Genomic DNA, 19,544 nt, shown 5'->3' with positions numbered 1-19,544 from the left:
TGGAAACCAAACCCAGGTTATCCAAAAGAGGAGTAAGTGCTCCAAGCTGCTGAGTCATCTCTCCACCCTGCTATACCCCTAATTTTGTTTAATAAATACATGCATGAAAAAAAGATTCCTCAGCCCCTTTGGGATGTTCACTTTTTAATCTTCCTTTCTTGCCACTTAACAGCACAAGCTACATTAAGCATTACTTGGTAGTTGTTTTCATACCTTTGCACATCAGTAACATTGAATTCAGTCCTGAAGCCACAGCCATGGTGATTTTTAAAATATTGCCTCCAAACACAATTTCCCAAGAGTTGACAAATTCAGCTTACATTTATAGAAGTTTTAGTCCTTAGGTCACTGGTCCCTTTGCTTCTAGAACATTGTGACACAAAGTATAATGGCAAAAGGGCATGGCTAAGCCAAATGCTCCCCTCATCTTAGCCAGGAAGCAGATAAGAGAGCATACCTGTGCTCCAGAATTCCTAAACTCCAGCCAGATTCCAAGAGAGATAATGGCAAAGGATTCGTTATTCACATTAATAATAAGATACAGAATACACAAAATGTGTTTTCTGTCATCTACTGATCACACCATGTAATAAAGGAGAGGGGTGGAAATACATTCCACATATGGTAAGTGTAGCAACATACATGTACATGGAAGAGAAGAACTGATGATGACAATTTTTGGAGATTACGAATCCTACTTCCTAACATGAAATAAATTTCCCTTTACCTAAGGTTGTCAGATTATATCAACAACATCAATTTAAATGCTATGTGACATATTATATCAGGGACATAAAAGTTTGTTGCCATTAGAGTAAGTAGGGGCTCATAAGGAACCACCTCTATCTGAGGAACTATTTATTGGTAGTTGTTGGTTAAGTGAGGAGAGAGAGTAATTTTCTCCTTCAAGAGTGTGGACTCTGGTACATCGCGAATGTCCCAGTGACTGGCCTTGCACCCATGTACATACAGACAGCACTAATGGTACTCCATGAGTTATAAGAAATATAAGGAGATGAATCTGGGAGGGGTGTGGTGGGGGTGTCAGGGAGGATTTGAAGCAGGATGTAGGGGTGGATATGACCAAAATGCATTTTATATGTATATGAAATTCCCAAAGAATAAATGAAATATTTTTGAAGTTTATTGTCATGATGTCAGTAAAGAAGATATACTACTACTTTAGGAAGGCAGCAACTAGGAATTCTTCACAAGGGCAGTAATCAAAATCCTGAGCTTTAACTGAGGTGCTTATGGCACCTGGGGAACTATTTCTTATCATGTTTAATTCCTAAACAATAACCTGCTATTGGTTAAGATATCTACATTAGGCAGAGTAGGTTGCTGACTGCAGCAAACAACCCCGAAATGTCAGTGTGTTTACACTGTAAAGTCTTATTTCTCATATGTATTACCCCAATATAGGCAACCAGGTACACTCTGCACCGCACAATCATTTAGTGACCCAGGCTTTTTCTGCCTAAACTCTACTAAATCCCTGGCAGCCTTTTTCACTAGAAGCTCTGCAATAGGTCATTCCTCACAGAAGGTGAAAGAAAACAATATGTATATTAGATAGAGACTATAAGTGGGCCAAATCTAGAGACACTACACAATACATTACTTACCCAACTATAAAGAATTCTGGGAAATGTAATCAAACTATTATAGCCTGAGAAGGAGAGGAAATGTTTCAGTCATCAGTCAGACTGTACCACAAACTTTTACTTACATACCTTTACCATATCCAAATATAAAGACATTCTCTTACCAAACAATATTACAGTTGTATTTAATGCCTAATGTCAGCAATTGGATAATTCTATACATGACACAATTTCAAAGAAATGTCTAAGCAGAATCCTATGAAGAAAGTTACAGCTTTAGTGTCTGAAGTGTATGACTTAAACGTAATCCAAATTCTGTTTCCAATGTCAATTAAAATTTAAAATATACATAAAAATGATAATGAAGTAATATTTTGGTTTCTCCCTTGATTATTGATTAGTTGTCTTTTTGAAATAGTTAGTTCACTACCCTGGAATGATTTGTGTGTTTTTATATATGTATGTTTATAGTTTGCCTGTTAGATAATCGAATTTGTAGATAATCAAATTTAGCCTAGTAAATAAAGAATGAATGCCAGAAGCTGGAAGACAGGGATAGGATATACCTATCATCCCAGAACTCTTGGACCTAAGGCAAGAGAAGCACAAACTAAGACCAACCATGCCTTTATCTGTTGAAGACAAAGAACAAGGAAGGGGGAGAGATGAGAATGAAGAAGAGGAAATGGTAGAGGAAGAGGAAGACAAGAATAAAACAGTCTAAAAAACTTGTTGAATCCTGAAACTCAATATGTACCTTATCCATAAAGACCTTTTTGATCTCTGTGAGTGAAATGAATCCTCAACTATAAGTGCACTGTTCAGCTTCCCAAAATGTGTATGTCAAACTTTTATGGTCAATACAGGAACTGTTACTTATTATTATTACTACGCTTTCCCTTCTCTTGTTAAAAAGGAGTACTATAATTTAAATTAATGAGTTAAATTTACATTCCAATGAAGGCTGACCCATGCTTATTTTCAAGTATGAAACTTTACACAAGCTGATTAAGATATCATTTGTAAAAAAAAAAAAAACTTGTTGAAAAGCAAAATTTTCTATAGAACCTTCCATTTCCTTCCCACCATATACACTCAACACTATTCAATACTACTAACTCATATGCATATTTTAAACAATATTTCTATAGATAGTGTTCCATAATTCTTCATGAAATTTTTCCTCATTTCTGGAATAATGGACAGTTTAGAAGTGAAGATTTTTGAGCATAAAACTTGGAAGTGTATTTGCTTGCCTGTTTTTTGTTTATGTCTGAGCTAAAGGAGGCTAATTAGAATCGTTCTCTACCTCACTTATTCTACAGTCACAGCTGTTTGGACATGGGATCTCTATGTCTTTAATATATTTGCAATTATTTCATAGAGAAGACTATACATTTTTACAAGAACATGGACATAACATTTAGTTCACTTAAGATAAGATATGCTGCTATAATAAAAGTTCAAAGGCTTAATCATTAGTTTACTTCTCAGTTGCACAAAGCCTGATACAAGCTGGTCAGAACTCATCTCCATCTGGTGACTTTAGGAATCCAAGTTCCTTCCATCTGGTGCTGCTGCCCTCTCAAGATGTAAATTCCCAGATTGTGATGGTTGGAAAAGAGAGGACTGAAAGAGAAACACCAACTCTTCACTTCGTTGGCCCATAAGTAATACATGCCATTTTCGTGCACAATTGATTTACCAGAAGTTACTAGATAACTTACACTCGATTCCAAAAGCATCTGAGAAATACAGGGAAGCACACTGTTAAGTTTGATAAATATAACCACCTTTGCTTTATAAGGGAAAAGCAACGTTCACGTATCATGGATAAATTTAATAAGTCAGGACTAGTGTGTGCATAAATGAGTGATGAAGGAGTTTAGGAAACTATTGGCCAACAAAGATTAGCAGGCACAAAGGCTCTAACTCACCAATGGTATGTCTATCCTTATGGGAAAGAAAAGATCCCTAAATTGGCATTTTTGTCATTTATTGAATGGCGCCACAAGACTCTTGTTTTAACTCAAAGTAGAATTTAGACATCCTACACAAAGAAAAATGGAGATAAAATGTAAAATTACTGAAACAAAGAATCCTGTGTTCCAAAATTGTGAGTTACTATGGTATTACTGAAGAGAAGAATGAAAACTTGGTCTTTGGTGCTTTCAATGAGCAGAGTAAAACAATAAGCTGATGTGGGCATTTCTAATCATTTGTGCTCCACTGGAAACAACAGTCACTGGATTCAAGTTTGATAACTGTCCTAGTTAATGTTCTATTTCTGTGAAGAGACAGCATGACTAAGGTAACTCTTATAAAAGAAAGCATTTAGTTGGAGCTTGCTTATAGTTTCAGAGGTTTAGTTCATTATCATCACAGTGGGATCATGGTGACAGTGAGTATGGTATTGGAGAAGTAGCTGAGAGCTATAATCTGATCCACAAGCAAAGAATAACTGGGCCTGGTAAAGCCCACTCCCAGTGAAATACTTCCTCCAATAAGGTCATACAGCCTAATCCTTCTCAAATAGTGGCACTCCCTGATGACTAAGCATTCAAATACATGAGCTTGTGGGGTCCATTCTTATTCAGACCACTACGATGGCAGATATGCCTCTATTTTCCAGCCTTCCATCTCAGAACATCCTGCCCCATTCCAACATTTAAAAGACAGAAAAATCTCACAGTAGATGATCAAAAAGAGAACACAATGTAGTTACTATATGATTAACATTTGATGTCATAGAGAAAAATTTTAAGATAATGTAGAAAAACTCTTCTTGTGTTTTCCTGCCTGTTGATAATTTCCAATTTCTACCCCCAAAACTTTTTAAACCCATGAGATCATCAGAAGTATAAAAGATAAAAAGGTACATATGATCCTGGTAAGTTCCCCAAATCATACCAGCACCATTACAGTGAGGATGTCTAAAAATTATTTTAAAGGGCACTGGAGAAATAGCTCAGTGGTTAACAGTGCTTACTGCTCTTTTAGAGCACCCAAGCTTGATTCTCATCTTCCAAACTGGGCAGCTCACATTGGCTAAAACTCAAACTCCAGGGGATCCATATCCTCTTTTAGCCTCCACAGGCCCCTGTAGCCATGTGCCATACCTACACACAGACACATGCTTTAAAAAATAATTATTTTCAAGTTTTTTTAAGTATTCCGTTGCATTAAATTGCCACAATGGGCTGTTTTTAAACTGTATTTAGATTTATTTTATGTGTATGAGTGTTTTGCCTGGATGTATGTATGTGTATCACATAGGGACCTGGTACCAGAAGAGGGTATCTCCTGGAACTCAAGTTAAAGATGATCTCCTGGAACGCGAGTTAAAGATGGTTGTAAGCATCATGTAAAGTGTCAAGAACCACTGAGCATCCTCTCTAGTCCCCACAACAGGGTAGCTCTTAATAAATAGTATGTTGCTGACTTACCTGAAGGTTAGCAGAACATGTACAATAAAAGAAGAACATGTTACTGTTTAACTAAGAGAGATAGATAATCATTGACTCTGTCAAATATGAGCATTACACTCATTCATATGAGATGAGTACTACGAAGTTATATTATCTATTCAAACTCATTATGAACTGGGGTAGCCAAAAGGATCATCTACCAGTCACAATTATGATTTTCTGTCTTGCAGTCTTTCCATTTCTAAATAAGCCTCCCAGATAGCTAAGCATCAGGACTACCAAAGTCTTTGTGGTGGGTGGCACAAAGTCAAAGCTTTTACTGTGCTCTGTGCTATTCAGGGATGCAATATAATGGAAAGGTTGACTAATACTTTCTGATTTTTCATACCATATAACTTGGAATCTATGTCTTTTACTTGGCTGGCTTATGATGGCCATTTGTAGACGTATAACTTTATGTGGCACTTTTTCAGAAAATTCACTCTGAATTTGTAAACCTAAAGCCAATGATGAACAAACCAGGTGTTTTGGAGACACATAAAACTGAAGAGTTTCAGAAATATCACCACTCAAGTCAAGGTTAACAATGTGTTTCCTTACACTTCCACAGACTTCAGATTTCCAATTTAGCAAGACCATCACCCTTGCTAAGGAGGCCCATCCTCCTCTGTATTGCGCCCATTAATAAAAGACAATTAGATGGAAGTTCATCTAGGGAATCAATGCATTTTTCCTCTAGAGCTAAACTCTCCAGAGAAGTAGCCAATGTAGGCTCATCTGGGCCTTCCAATAAAACGGGAAAAAAGTTCTCCTTCCTTCATCTTTCATGTTTTCTTATTCCCAGGAGGGGATAGAAAAAAAACTTATCATTTCACAATGGACTATGTGCTAGTGGGCTTAATAGCAAGTATGCATTGAGATGGATTTAGGAATTTATCAGTTTATTGGAGAATAATATAAGGAAAAAAGAGAGGCCAGCAGGATTTGGTAAAGAAATCTCCCAGACTGTGAAATTGACTTGGCAATATCTCCATCAACCAACAGGATATATCAGAGCAAACACTGACCTTAGAGCAGATCTGTGTTGGCCATAAATAGCCATGGCCTTTAATCATTCCTTTACTAGGAAACAACCTCAGAAGAGCATGACCTTGCATCAAAAGTTGAGGCTATCCATCAACCAACAGGATATATCAGAGCAAACACTGACCTTAGAGCAGATCTGGGTTGGTCATAAATAGTCATGGCCTTTTCTCATTCCTTTACTAGGAAACAACCTCAGAAGAGCGTGACCTTGCATCAAAAGCTGAGGCTATCAGGGGTGAAGAGACAGCTAAAGGATATGATGGTGAGTACTGGCTGCTTATCACAGATCCAAGTTCGATTCCCAGCATTCATTTGGCAGCTCATCACCATCTGTAACTCCAGTTCCAGTGAATCCACCACCGTCTTCTTGCCTCTACCAGCATGAGGCACACATATTTTGCACAGACATACATGGAGGCAAACACTTATACAAAGAAAAATAACAAAGTAAGTCTTTGCTCACTGCCCAGAAGCGTCCCACTTGGGAGATACATGAGGAACCTACTCAGACACGTGAGTAATGTGAGCATGTCAATACAAATGAGGGCATATTTGATGAATGGGAGACAGAAACAGAAAAACAAATGCTTCCTTCTATTTGTCTCCAGGATGGAACAGCCTAGAAAGCATACATTCTGTAAGACCCTCCCAAAGGTAACCCAGCACCAAGCTACAGTTTCCCATGGTGCCAAACTAGTCATCAAGTCACATATCTCTTAATTCTCTTCAAAGAGTAGCTCCCAAATACGCAATCCACATGTGTAACTTCATCTCAGTCTCCTGCATGGAAGAAACTGACTCCATAACTGTTGGCACCACTCCTCCTGAAACAACTTCCCCAAACTTCCCAATTCCTTGAGATAATAAAGTAACAAAATCTCTATTTTGTCTTCTGTGTGTATGTATGTGTTAAAACTAGCTTGAGGCTTAGTGGTGGTGACATACACTTTTCATACCAACAAGCAGTAGGCAGAAGCAGGAGGATCTCTGTGAGTTCAGGGATAGCTTGGTCTACAAACAGTGTTCCAGGACAGCCAGGGCTGTTACACAGGAAACCCTGTCTTGAAAAACAAAAACAAAACAAAACAAAACCTATCTTAAGTTGGCTTTTGGAATTTGAGACCAACTGACCCAATTTCATTTTCCTTTGTCCTCATCTCATACCAACCCCCATCTTCCATATGTTCCTCTACTCTCATAGTCAGCCTCAATAAGAAGAAATAACCTCATGGACTCCTCCTCATCTGTCTCCTCCAGCATGTATGAGGATCCACATATCTCAACTTGACAGTGTCTTTGCATCCACATATCTCAACTTCTCATCAAAGAAGATCCTCTCTATAGAAAATGGAGACCCTCACAAAAAGAACACAACTGGACACAATGCAGAGATCAACATATCTTGGAGATCCCAGATTTAACCAGTATACCTGCAGCTTTTGCCTCTATGGATCAGGGTACAGGGAAAAAGAGAGAGCTGAAAGATTGTAATAGCCAGAATACTGGGAAGTCTGCTGCGAAACAGTCTTTCTTAGAAATATCTGCGTAAACAAGACCAGAACAACAGCATTATGGACTTGTTAATATGGAAGGGAAATTTTTTCACAGGGTCCCACTGTAGACAAACAACTAGAGTCAATTAATGACTGCTGAGTGAAGGAAATTAGCTTCTCCCAGGAATGAGCCTCCTTTATAAGTTATCCAATGCAGAGTGGTCAGCCTGAAACCATATAGCATAACAAAATGGACTTAGCTGGTTATAAATACATACTTCTGCATACATATATGTATGTAATAATAACAATCAAAGAAAGGGAGAAGATTGACTTGAGGATGGCATATAGGGTGGTTAGGGGAGGCTGGAGGGAAAAATTGATGGGAGAAGTGATGTAATAATATTTTAATTAAAAACATTTTTTAAGTTCTAGGGCTATACACAGATAGAGGTTGGGAAGAGACTGCCCGAATAAAAAACCTGGATACAGTTATTGAAAGCTTGTAAAACCACAAAGGCTAAGGATAGAGCCCTGCTGGCCTCATATTCAGGCCTGGGAGGTAGACACTGCTCATTGTTACTTTACCCAGGCTGTGATGTGTAGGCCCACAAAAATATTTAGCATCCAAATAGCAATGGCCACTGTAAGTGAAGAAGTGACCTGCTCCTCCCTACACCCCTATAACTTTACCTGCTAACTCCATTAGTCTAGGCACTGGCAAGAATCTAAGTCTTGGAGTGCAAGCAACCATTCTAGCATGTCTATCCCCGTCTCTGAGCTTGGAGTTCTACTCTGAGAAATGTCTCATCAGCATCCATCAGATTCCTAAAGGCTGCTATTGAAAAGGATAGGATAGCCAGGGTCCATATTGATGGCTGTAGCCCAAGTTGCTACAAAAGGTCTCAGACATGCTGGAGACTGAGCAGAAACCTCTGGCCATAAGGGCATCTGAGATCCATGCTGTCACCAGGGACATCCTGATTTGAATGTCCTACACTGTCACCCACAGTGGCCAGTGTCTGAGTTGATGTCCAGGGCTTCTGTTGTCACAGAGGGCCATGTGAATGACAGGGGTCTGGATGACCACCTCACACCATGTCAGTGTCTAAGGATCATACCACAACCGGGTCCATGCTGATCTGGGTAGCTAGTACTGCCATGGAGACTTCTTGGTACAGGCTACTACGTAGGGCAAAGTTAGGGTTCCTGGCCCTGTGGAGGTTGGGGTCTGGGTTGGTCTCTGTGGTTCCAGTTGCCACCAAGGGTTCTGTGGATTCCAGGGGTATAGCCAAATACCTGGGACCATGTTGATGTCTGGGGGCCATGATGATGCCTGGAGCCTGTTGATCTGAGGAGCCTGTGCTGGCACAAGTTCTGTGGTAGTGTCCTGGCCCAAACTGCTGAGGGCCATGTTTGGGTCCAAGGTCCTGCTGCAGCTGGGGTCTATAGTGATGTCCATGGCCCATGTTAGCACAGGAATCATTGGAAACATTATATGCTGAGCCAGCCTGCACTTCTTTGGTCCTGAGTCCTGCTCCTTATTGGATATTGAAGCATGGGAGCTGGCCCTACCCCTTAGGAGAGAGTTCACCCCCACACTAGGGATATGTAGCTCCACCCCTTACCATAGGCATACACTTCACCTGGGAAGCACACAACAACTGATCCTGGTGTGGAGACACAGGTGATCAAGTCCTGAGGGCATGAGAGCAAGAAAGTTGACATTCCCTCCTCATATGTCCCCTACAGCAATTGGAAGAGAGGGCCCTGCACCTTGCCTGGGAAAGACAGTAGAGCTGACCCTAGCTATATGTGAGGGGCACACAGATCTGAGAGCTACCAGAGACGAGAACTGTCCCCACCCCTTGCTGTAAGTTGCATTGGGTGAACTAACCTAGGCAGTTCTGGAAAGCTCATCAGTAACAAAGAGGGAAAGCTAGGGTGTTGACAAAACTAGCTACCATCCAGCTTTGTTGCTTTCACACCATCAGGGTGGCTCACCTGAGGTAATGATGAGGGAAAGCTGATGGGCTGACCAACTCAGTAAACAACTAGGCCCAGAAGCAAGGCTATGAGTGGGCCCACCCCAACATCTACCACATCTCAAAACTGTTAGAGCATGTGAAGAGGACAAACCTACAAATCCAAAACAACAGGCTCTCCATGACACAAGACAACAGGATATCCACGAGAAGTCCCAGTGAGAGCTCATTATCAGTGGTACAGCAGAAACCAGAGACCTCAAGCCAAACCAACAACTCATGGCAATGAACACTTTTGCAAGTAAAGATGAATAGAGTAAAGGATAAACTGTGTGTCTCAACTGGCCACAATACTGCTTCTACAACAAGATATTTTCCTCCTCCTCATCCTCCTCCTTCTTTTTGCTGTTGGTTTTGGTTTCTCTTTGTTTTGTTTGGCTTTTGGTTTTCATTTAAATTTGGTTTTTGGTGTAGGAGATTGTAAGGACAGGGGGCAGAAGCAAGTGGACAGGGAGATAAGTACAACTGGAATGCATGATGTGAAATCCACAAAGAATCAATTAAAGTAAACATAAATAATTAAAAATTTTCAAAGAGGACTTGCTCCCCCAGGACCCAGTGACCAGGAGCCTGCTAAGAGAGCCTGCCTACTCCCACCCCCACTCAGGGCAGAGGGCAGAAGGCAGAGGTGAGCTCCAGGACCCCATCCTGGTCCCCACTTCCTTCTGCTTGCACTCTCCTGGATCTCCTGGACTGGGAACTGCAGCAAGCTCAACTCACCCTCTGAGGAACAATAGACCAGGAGCATTCTGAGAGAGCCTGACTACTCCTGCCCCCACTCAGGGCAGAGGGCAGAAGGCAGAGTGCGGAGGGCAGGATCCCACCCACTGGAAGAGGGAGTGCCTCAGTCCCATCTGCACACACCGTGAAACCCATCAGTGAATTGGACCTGCTTGCAACCACCAGAAGAGAAGCATGGACCCATACTCACCAGGAAAGTAAGAGAACCCACCTGTACCCACTGAAAGAAGGGATGGGAAGATGACAATACAAGAACAAATTCAGCGACAGAAAAAACAATGACTCCACCAGAGTCTAGGGAAACAACACCAGCAAGACCTGAACATCACAACACAGATGAAACAGAAGAGAATGACCTTAAAAACAAGTTCAAGAAGATAATAGAGGCCCTAAAAGGAGAAATGAGAAAATTCTTTAAAGAAATGGAAGAAAAGACAAACCAAAAATTATAACAATTCGAACAGTGCAAGGTTTGAAAGCTGAAATAGAGACAATAAAAAAACACAGTCTGAAGGGATGCTTGGATTAGAAAAGGTGAGTAAAACAATCAGGAACTACAGATGAAAGCATAACCAACAGAATACAGGAGTTAGAAGAGAGAATCCCAGGCATTGAAGATTTACTAGGAGAAATAGAGTCATCGACCAAAGAAAATCTTAAGTCCAACAAATCCCAAACACAAAATGCGCAGGAAATATGGGACACCGGGAAAAAGCCAAAACTAAGAATAATAGGTATAGAAGAAGGTGAAGAAACCCACTTCAAAGGTGCAGAAAACATTCAACAAAACCACAGAAGAAAACTTTCCCAACCTAAAGAAAGATATGCCAATGAAAGTACAAGAAGCCTACAGAACACCAAATAGACAAGATCAAAAAAAGGAAGTCCCCTCATCACATAATATTAAAAACCCCAAACATACAGAATAAAGAAAGAAGATTAAGAACAGCAAAGGAAAAAGGTCAAGTAACATATAAAGGCAAACCTATCAGAATCACACCTGACTTCTCCATGGAAATTTTGAAAGCCAGAAGATCCTGGATAGATATTCTACTAACAATAAGAGACCATGGATGCCAGCCCAAGCTACTATACCAAGCAAAGCTTTCAATCACTATAGATGGAGAAAACAATATATTCCACAACAAAACCAGATTTAAACAATGCATATCCACAAATTCAGCCCAACAGAAAGTACTGGAAGGAAAGCTTCAATCTAAGGAAGGTACCTAGGCTCACAAAAACATAGGCTATAGACAATCGAACTTTACCAAAAGACAAAAGAAAGGGGGGGGGGGGGGGTAAATTCAAAAACAATAACACAAATAACAACAAATCTAAAACAAACAAGAATTAACAATCAATGGTCCTTAATCTCCCTCAATATTAATGGTCTTAATTTGCCTACAAAAAAGACAGAATCCATCCTTCTGCTGCATGCAAGAAACACACCTAAACTTCAAAGACAGAAGATACCTCAGAGTAAACAGTTGGGATGAAATTTTCCAATCAAGCCCACAAATGAGACCAGGAAACTAGCTGATCCAGGGAGACCAGGGGACCAGCTGTTCCAGTGGGATCAGGTACAATAGGCCCTGCTTCTGGGCCTGTGTTCCAGTTTCTGGAGATCACCTGGGAACTGCATAGTGCTTCCAATCCCAGCGGGAGCCAAACACCCCAGACTCTAGGACTTCTCTCCCACCAAGGAGACCAGGAAACCAGAGGAGCCAGGGAGACCAGGGGAACAGCTGTTCTGGCGGAATCAGGTAAAACAGGATCCGGCAACGCATCCAGGGGACCAGGTGGGAGGCTAAGCGCCCCAGATTCCTGTTCTTCTCCACCCATGGGACCAGAACGAGGACAAGGAATAGAAGAACTACCAGATTATTGGACTTGCTAGCACCCACCGAAAGGGAACTCTGGTCCCCTAACCACCAGACCAGAAAGGGGCTCTTTCTGCACCCACTAGAAGAAGAGATGGGAAAGAGACAATACAAAAACACTCAGCAACAGAAAAACAAATATGACACCACCAGATTCTAGAGACTCTACACCAGCAAGACTCCAACATTCCAATGCAAACGAAGCAGAAGAGAATGACCTTAAAACCACTTTCATGAAAATGATAGAGGCCCTAAAAGAGGATATAGGAAAATCCCTCAAAGAAATGGAAGAAAAAAAAACCAAAAAATGCAAGAAATGGAAGAAAAAACAAACCAAAAAAATGCAAGAAATGGAAGAAAAAACAAACCAAAAAAGGCAGGAAATGGAAGAAAAAGCAAACCAAAAAAATGCAAGGAATGGAAGAAGAAACAAACCAAAAAAGGCAGGAAATGGAAGAAGAAACATACCAAAAAAGGCAGAAAAATGGAAGAAGAAACAAACCAAAAAAGGCAGGAAATGGAAGAAGAAACAAAGCAAAAACTGCAAGAAATGGAAGAAAAAGCAAACCAAAAAAATGCAAGAAATGGAAGAAAGAACAAACCAAAAAGTTCATAAAAGGGAACAAATGGATGAAAAGATAAACCGAAAATTGCAAGAAACACTACAAACAATGCAAGAGTTGAAAACTGAAATAGAGACAATAAAAAAACACAATCTGAAGAAAGGCAGGAAATAGAAAAGCTGGGCAAATGGTCCGGTACTATCGATACAAGCATTACCAAGAGAATAGAAGAGATGGAAGAGAGAATCTCAAGTGTTGAAGATACATTAGGAGAAATAGATTCATCAACCAAAGAAAACCTTAAGTCTAACAAATCCTTAACACAAAACATCCAGGAAACATGGGATACCACGAAAAGACCAAACCTAAGAATAATAGGTATAGAAGAAGGAGAACAAAACCACCTCAAAGGGACAGAAAACATATTCAACAAAATCATAGAAGAAAACTTTCCCAACCTTAAGAAAGACATGCCAATGAAGGTACAAGAAGCTTACAGAACACCAAATAGAGTGGACCACAAAAAAGTCCCCTCGCCACATAATAATCAAGACCCCAAACATACAGAATAAAGAAAGAATATTAAGAGCAGCTAAGGAAAAAGGCCAAGTAACATATAAAGGCAGACCTATCAGAATTACACCTGACTTCTCCATGGAAACTCTGAAAGTCAGAAGGTCCTGGATAGATATTCTACCAACACTAAGAGACCATGGATGCCAGCCCAGACTACTACACCTGGCAAAGCTCTCAATCACTATAGATGGAGAAAACAAGATATTCCATGACAAAACTAGATTCAAGCAATACGTATCCACTAACCCAGGCCTACAGAAAGTTTTGGAAGGAAAACTCCAACCCAAGGAAGTTAACTACAGCCAGAAAAACATAGGCATTAGAGAATCCCTCTCAACCAACAGCCAAACGAACAAAGGGGCGAAATTCCACACATAATTCCAACAACAACAACCATTGCAAATCGAAGAAGAATGAGCAATCAATGGTCATTAATATCCCTCCACATTAATGGCCTTAACTCACCCATAAAAAGGCATAGGCTAGCAGAATCGAAGACAGAACCCTTCCTTATGCTGCATACAAGAAACACACCTCATCCTCAAAGACAGACATTACCTGAGAGTTAAAGGTTGTGAAAAAAAATTCCAATCAAATGGAACAGCTGCTCCCCTGGTCTCCCTGGCTCCTCTGGTTTCCTGGTCTCGTTGGTGGGAGAGAAGTCCTGGAGTCTGGGGTGCTTGGCTCCTGTCGGGATTGGAAGCTCTGTGCAGTTCCCAGGTGATCGGCAGGCACTGGAACACAGGCCCAGAAGCCGGCCTGTTTACCTGATGCTGCCGCCAGAACAGCTGCTTCCCCGATGTCATTGCTTTAAAAAAAAACAGTTATATGTGTTATGTAACATTACTTTTAAACATCTACTTAATACATGGGCATGGTACCCCAAAGAAGGGGAATGGGACAGGATCTTCTGAGTGGATTGGGAGCATGAGAGGAGGGGAGAGGAATCTAGCAGAATGACAAGGGAAGAAGAAGAGGAGGGGAGGAGGACATAAGGGAACAAGAAGGTTGAGTCAGGGGAAGAATAGAGTGGAGCAGGATGAGAGATACCATAATAGAGAGAGTCATTATAGGTTTGAGGAGAGATATGGCACTAGTGAAATTTCCAGAGATCTACAAGGATGACACCAACTGGCAATCTAAGCAATAGTAGAGAGGCTACCTTAAATGCCCTCTCCTGATAATGGTATTGACAACTACCTTATGTGCCACCCTAGAGCCATCATCTAGTGGCTGATGGAAGCAGAGGCAGAAACCTACAGTGAAACACTGACCTGAACTCCTGGAACCCAGTTGCAGAGAGGGAGGAGTGATGACCAAAGCAGTCAAGACAGGGCTGGTGAAACAAACAACTGACCTGAACAAGGGGAAGCTCATGGACCCTGGTCTGATGGCTGAGAGGCCAGCATGGGACTGATCCAGACTTCCTAAGTTTGGGTGTCAGTGAAGTGGCCTTGGCAATCTATGGGGCCTCAAGTAGTAGATCCCTGGCACACAGATGGACTTTGGGAGCCCATTCCATATGGAGGGATGCTCTCTCATCCTGGACACATGGGGGAGGGCCTATTCCCTGCCCAGGATGATATGACAGACTTTGGATATCCCCCATGGAGGGCCTCACCCTCCATTGGGAACATAGTGGGGATTGGGTGGGGGGCAAATTCACGCAGCCACTTTGGAAATCAGTATGGTGGTTCCTCAGGAATATGGGAATCAGTCTACCACAAGATCCAGTATTTCTACATCTGTTCAACCATGTTCATAGCAGCATTATTTGTAATAGCCAGAACCTAGAAGCAACCTAGATGTCCCTCAACTGAAGAATGGATAAGAAAATTGATATATTTACACAATGTTGTACGAACTACTCAGTGGGAAAAAACAATGGAATCTTGAATTTCACAGGTAAATGGATGGAACTAGAAGGAACCATCCTGAGTGAGGTAACCCAGACACAAAAAGACGAACATGGTATGTATGCACTCCTGTTTGGATTTTATACATAAAACAAAGGATTACCAGCCTATTGTCCATACTGCCAGAGACTCTGGGAAATAAGAAGGACCCTAAGAGAGACATATTTGGTCCCCCGGAGAAGGGGAAAGGAACAAGATCTGAACAAGTTGGAAGCATGGGGGAGGGGAGAGGGAGTTAGGAGAAAGAGAAGGTAGAAAAATGAGAAGGGGAGAAGAGGGAGGGAGAGGAAGTCATGAGGGAGCAGGAAGATTGAGTCTGGGGAAGAATGGAAGAGAGCAAGAAAGATACCATAATAGAGGGAGCCATTATAGGTTTAAAGGGAAATCTGGCACTAGAGAAATGTTCAGACATCTACAAAGATGACCCCAACTAACAATCTAAGCAATAGTCAAGAGGCTGCCTTAAATGCCTTTCCCTGATAATGAGATTGATAACTTCCTTATATGCCATCCTAGAGCCTTCATCCAGTAGTTGATGGAAGCAGAGGCAGACACCCACAGCTAAACACTGAGCTGAACTCTTGGAATCCAGTTGTAGAGAGGGAGGAGTGATGAGCAAAGGGGTCAAGACCAGGCTGGATAAACCCACAGAAACAGCTGACCTGAGCTAGTGGGAGTTCATGGACCCCAGACTGATAGCTGGGAAACCAGCATAGGACTGACCCAGACCCCCTGAAGGTGGGCATCATTTAGGAGTCCTGGGAAATCTTTGGGGCCTCTGGTAGTGGATCAGTATTTATCCCTAGTATACAAATGAACTTTGGGAGCCCACTCCACATAGAGGTATACTCTCTCAGCCTAGACACACAGAGAGTATAGGCCCTGCTCCAAGTGATATGATAGACTTTGAAGATGCCCCATGGAAGGCCTCACCCTCCCTGGGGTGCAAAAGGGGATGGGATAAAGGGTTAGTGGGGGGCAGGGGAGAAGGTCAGGGAGAGGGAATTGGAATTGACATGTAAAACAAGCTTGTTTCTAATTTAAATTTAAAAAGGAAACAAAGAATACATCCAAATGAAGAAACAAACAAAAGTAATAAAAATATCATATAACTCTGGAAAGTTCACCCTGGCTTTGCAATCCTGCTCAAAAAAAGAGGACAAAGGCAGACACTATAACCTACCTTAGAGCAAACAGGCAAACTGGCATCTAAAGGAATATATAATAGGGCATCAGCAGACTAATACAGGAGGTGACATCTCATTTTTCAGGAGGTTTTTAATGACATTTCTAAGGCAAAGAAGAATACTTGCTGGAAGACAGAGGATGCTACTTTGAGGAAAGACAGATTTCTTGTTGGAGTTTTACTAGGGCATTTTGTCTTATCCAATGTGTGTGTGTAGCAAATACCAGATGGCCTTGTGTAGCACACAGTTACTGATGTTGGAGTTCACTCGTCATTTTTTCTTTCCAAACATACTTCTTTTAGTATTTGTCTTAGAGGATTATGTAAAAAAAGGACAAAATAAACTCATTGTTCATCATCGCCAAAAAATTTTTGTTCAGCTGGGATTAAAATATCACCAAAATAAATAAATTCTGCAGTTTTGCAGAATTGGAGAATTGTGGGCGCTGACAAGATGTTTGACAATGTACGTGGAGGACAGTATTGAAACGTCAAAGGACGATAGGCAAGAGCCTTCCCTGCTTTTAGATATCCCTCTGGTCTACCTATGAGTTTTCAGAGAGATGCTGAGCAGTACATGTTTGTAAGCCTGGATGTATTAGCTTTAAAAGTATCATAGACTAGGGTCTAAAGATGTAGTTCAGTAGCTAAAAGCATGTACTGCTCTTTCAGAAAATACAAGTTAAATTCATAGCACTTACATCAGGTGACTGACAACTCCTGCTCTAAGGGAATCCAATACCTCTGGCTTCTGAATGAATGTACACACACATAAAAATTATAAAAATAAGTTTTAAAACTTTTAAGACACAATGGCCATTACTGCTGTCATCACCATGACTTTGAAAAAGAAGTGCACAGTTTCTCAAGCTAAAAAAATAACCTATTTAAATATATGTTATATGGTATAGCCAGAGTCGGGAAAATTATGGCCTGTTGGCTAAATACAACCTACAGCTTGTGTTTTTGTAACCCAAAGACACTGCTGCAATAGGCTAGCACTGTGATCTAAAAAGCCAATCATGGCATCATTTCCATCCCTTTTTCTGCCTCTGGCCCAGACCCTGCTTCTCAGATTGGTGACTGTTCTTTAAGAGGTCGTGCTGTTCACCATGTATACATTGATGCCACTGCTATTAACAATTTCTGGGCACCAAGCAGTCTAGGATCCTTCTGGCTAGCTGCCAAATTGAATGGCACAGGTCTCCAGCAGGATACACTAAGCAGTGGGCATCATCAGGCAGAGAGTGAAACTGATCTATATTAGTCCTCCTAACCCTGCTCACCACCTGCTCCTCCTCTGGATCCAGTCCCCAGTCCTATAAGCATAATTCTACCTGCGGAATTCTATGTAATGTGGCAATTCCTCTTAGGACCAGCCATCCAAGTCAAATGGGACAGGGTGCAACAGCACTTCTCCATCTCAGCAAACCACAATCCACACAACCTCCTTTGTGTTGCCTTTGGGCAAGAACATCCCAAATACTTACTTTCTGTCCTTTCACATTAAATTTGGGGATCCACCAATATAAATCTCTACAAAACACTATCCAATTAGATTAACCATTGTGATTGGGGTACCCAGAGGAAGTGAAACTTTGAGAGTCTATGCTGAGAAATCAGAGGCTCAGTGATTAAATATGCATTAAAAAGAGTGATATAAGTCTTAGATCTGTAGACCACAACACATACACTATTGAGAACTGTACTGTGTCATCACCTACACCCAAAGCTCAGTAATATGGGGTATGTGAATGCCACCTACTGGGCACAAACAGCGTCAACCCTTGGGAAAACATTCATACTCCGGAACCTGGAACCAACTAGCAGCTAGCAGCCCTGGTTGCACTGGGTCACAATGTCACCACAGCTGGCTGAAGGGCTTGAGGCCTAATGACAGGTGTTCTCAAACACAGGAAACATCCCACTCAGAGTAAAGCAGTTTTCCAATCTCTTTGCTATGGAGCTGTTCTGGGCACTGTAGAATGTTTCTTCTGTCACTTCCCTTTTCTTGTTCATCAAGTTGAGGAATGAGCTCTCAAAAAATCATATCAAGTGCCAAGCCCCAGCACCTGTGAGTGTGAGCTCATTGGGAAATAGCATTTGTCTTTGCAAATGAGATCACATTAAGGATCTTGGGATGAACTTACCCTGTACTGAGAGAGGGTTGTATTTCCAGTGACAGGTGACTTTCTGAGACAGATTTACAAAGACCGACAGACAGACTTACAGAGGGACAGACAGACAGGTGGACGGACAGACAGACGGATGGACAAAGGGAAGGACAGACGGACAGACAAATGGGTGAAGACAGACTTAGAGACAGACAAACAGACTTACACACAGATGGACAGACTTAGAGACAGAAGGGCAGATTGACAGACAGACAGATCGATGGAAGAACAGACAGACTTAGAGACAGGGACAGACTTATAAAGATGGACAGACAGAGATATACTGGTGGGCAGAGACAGACGGACAGACAGACGGACGGGCAGATGGACAGATAGAGTTAGAGACAAACAGACTGATGGATGAACAGGCAGACAGTCTTAGAGACAGATAGACAGACGGAAAGACAGACTTAAGATGGACAGACTTAGAGACAGACAGATGGACAGGTAAACTCAGAGACAGACAAACAGATGGAGAGACAGACAGACATAGACACATGGACAGAGAAAGACAGGCAGACGTACAGATGGACAGAAGGACAGACAGACGGACTTAAAAAGACAGACAAAAGGACAGATAGGCAGATGGACAGGCAGACAGAAACAGTCAGACAGACAGATAGATGGAGACAGACCAACAGACTACAGACTCATCATAAATTTGTGGCCAAGCAAAATGTGCAATAGCCTTAGCACAGGTTAATTTTGACTTTGCCTCCATATACTTTTTCTCTTCCATGGCAAGTTAAAGTCAGATTCTAACTTCAACACTGTTTCTGTGAACAAACGAGTCATTTCCAAGAAGACCATAGCAATATCATTATTGGTTAGGCATGTGGCTTGGGA

Source organism: Mesocricetus auratus, unplaced genomic scaffold (genome assembly GCF_017639785.1).
Source record: "Mesocricetus auratus isolate SY011 unplaced genomic scaffold, BCM_Maur_2.0 Super-Scaffold_100003, whole genome shotgun sequence".
In the NCBI taxonomy this organism is placed as follows: domain Eukaryota; kingdom Metazoa; phylum Chordata; class Mammalia; order Rodentia; family Cricetidae; genus Mesocricetus; species Mesocricetus auratus.
The sequence above is the reverse complement of the archived record's forward strand: the minus strand, read 5'-3'. Positions refer to the sequence as shown.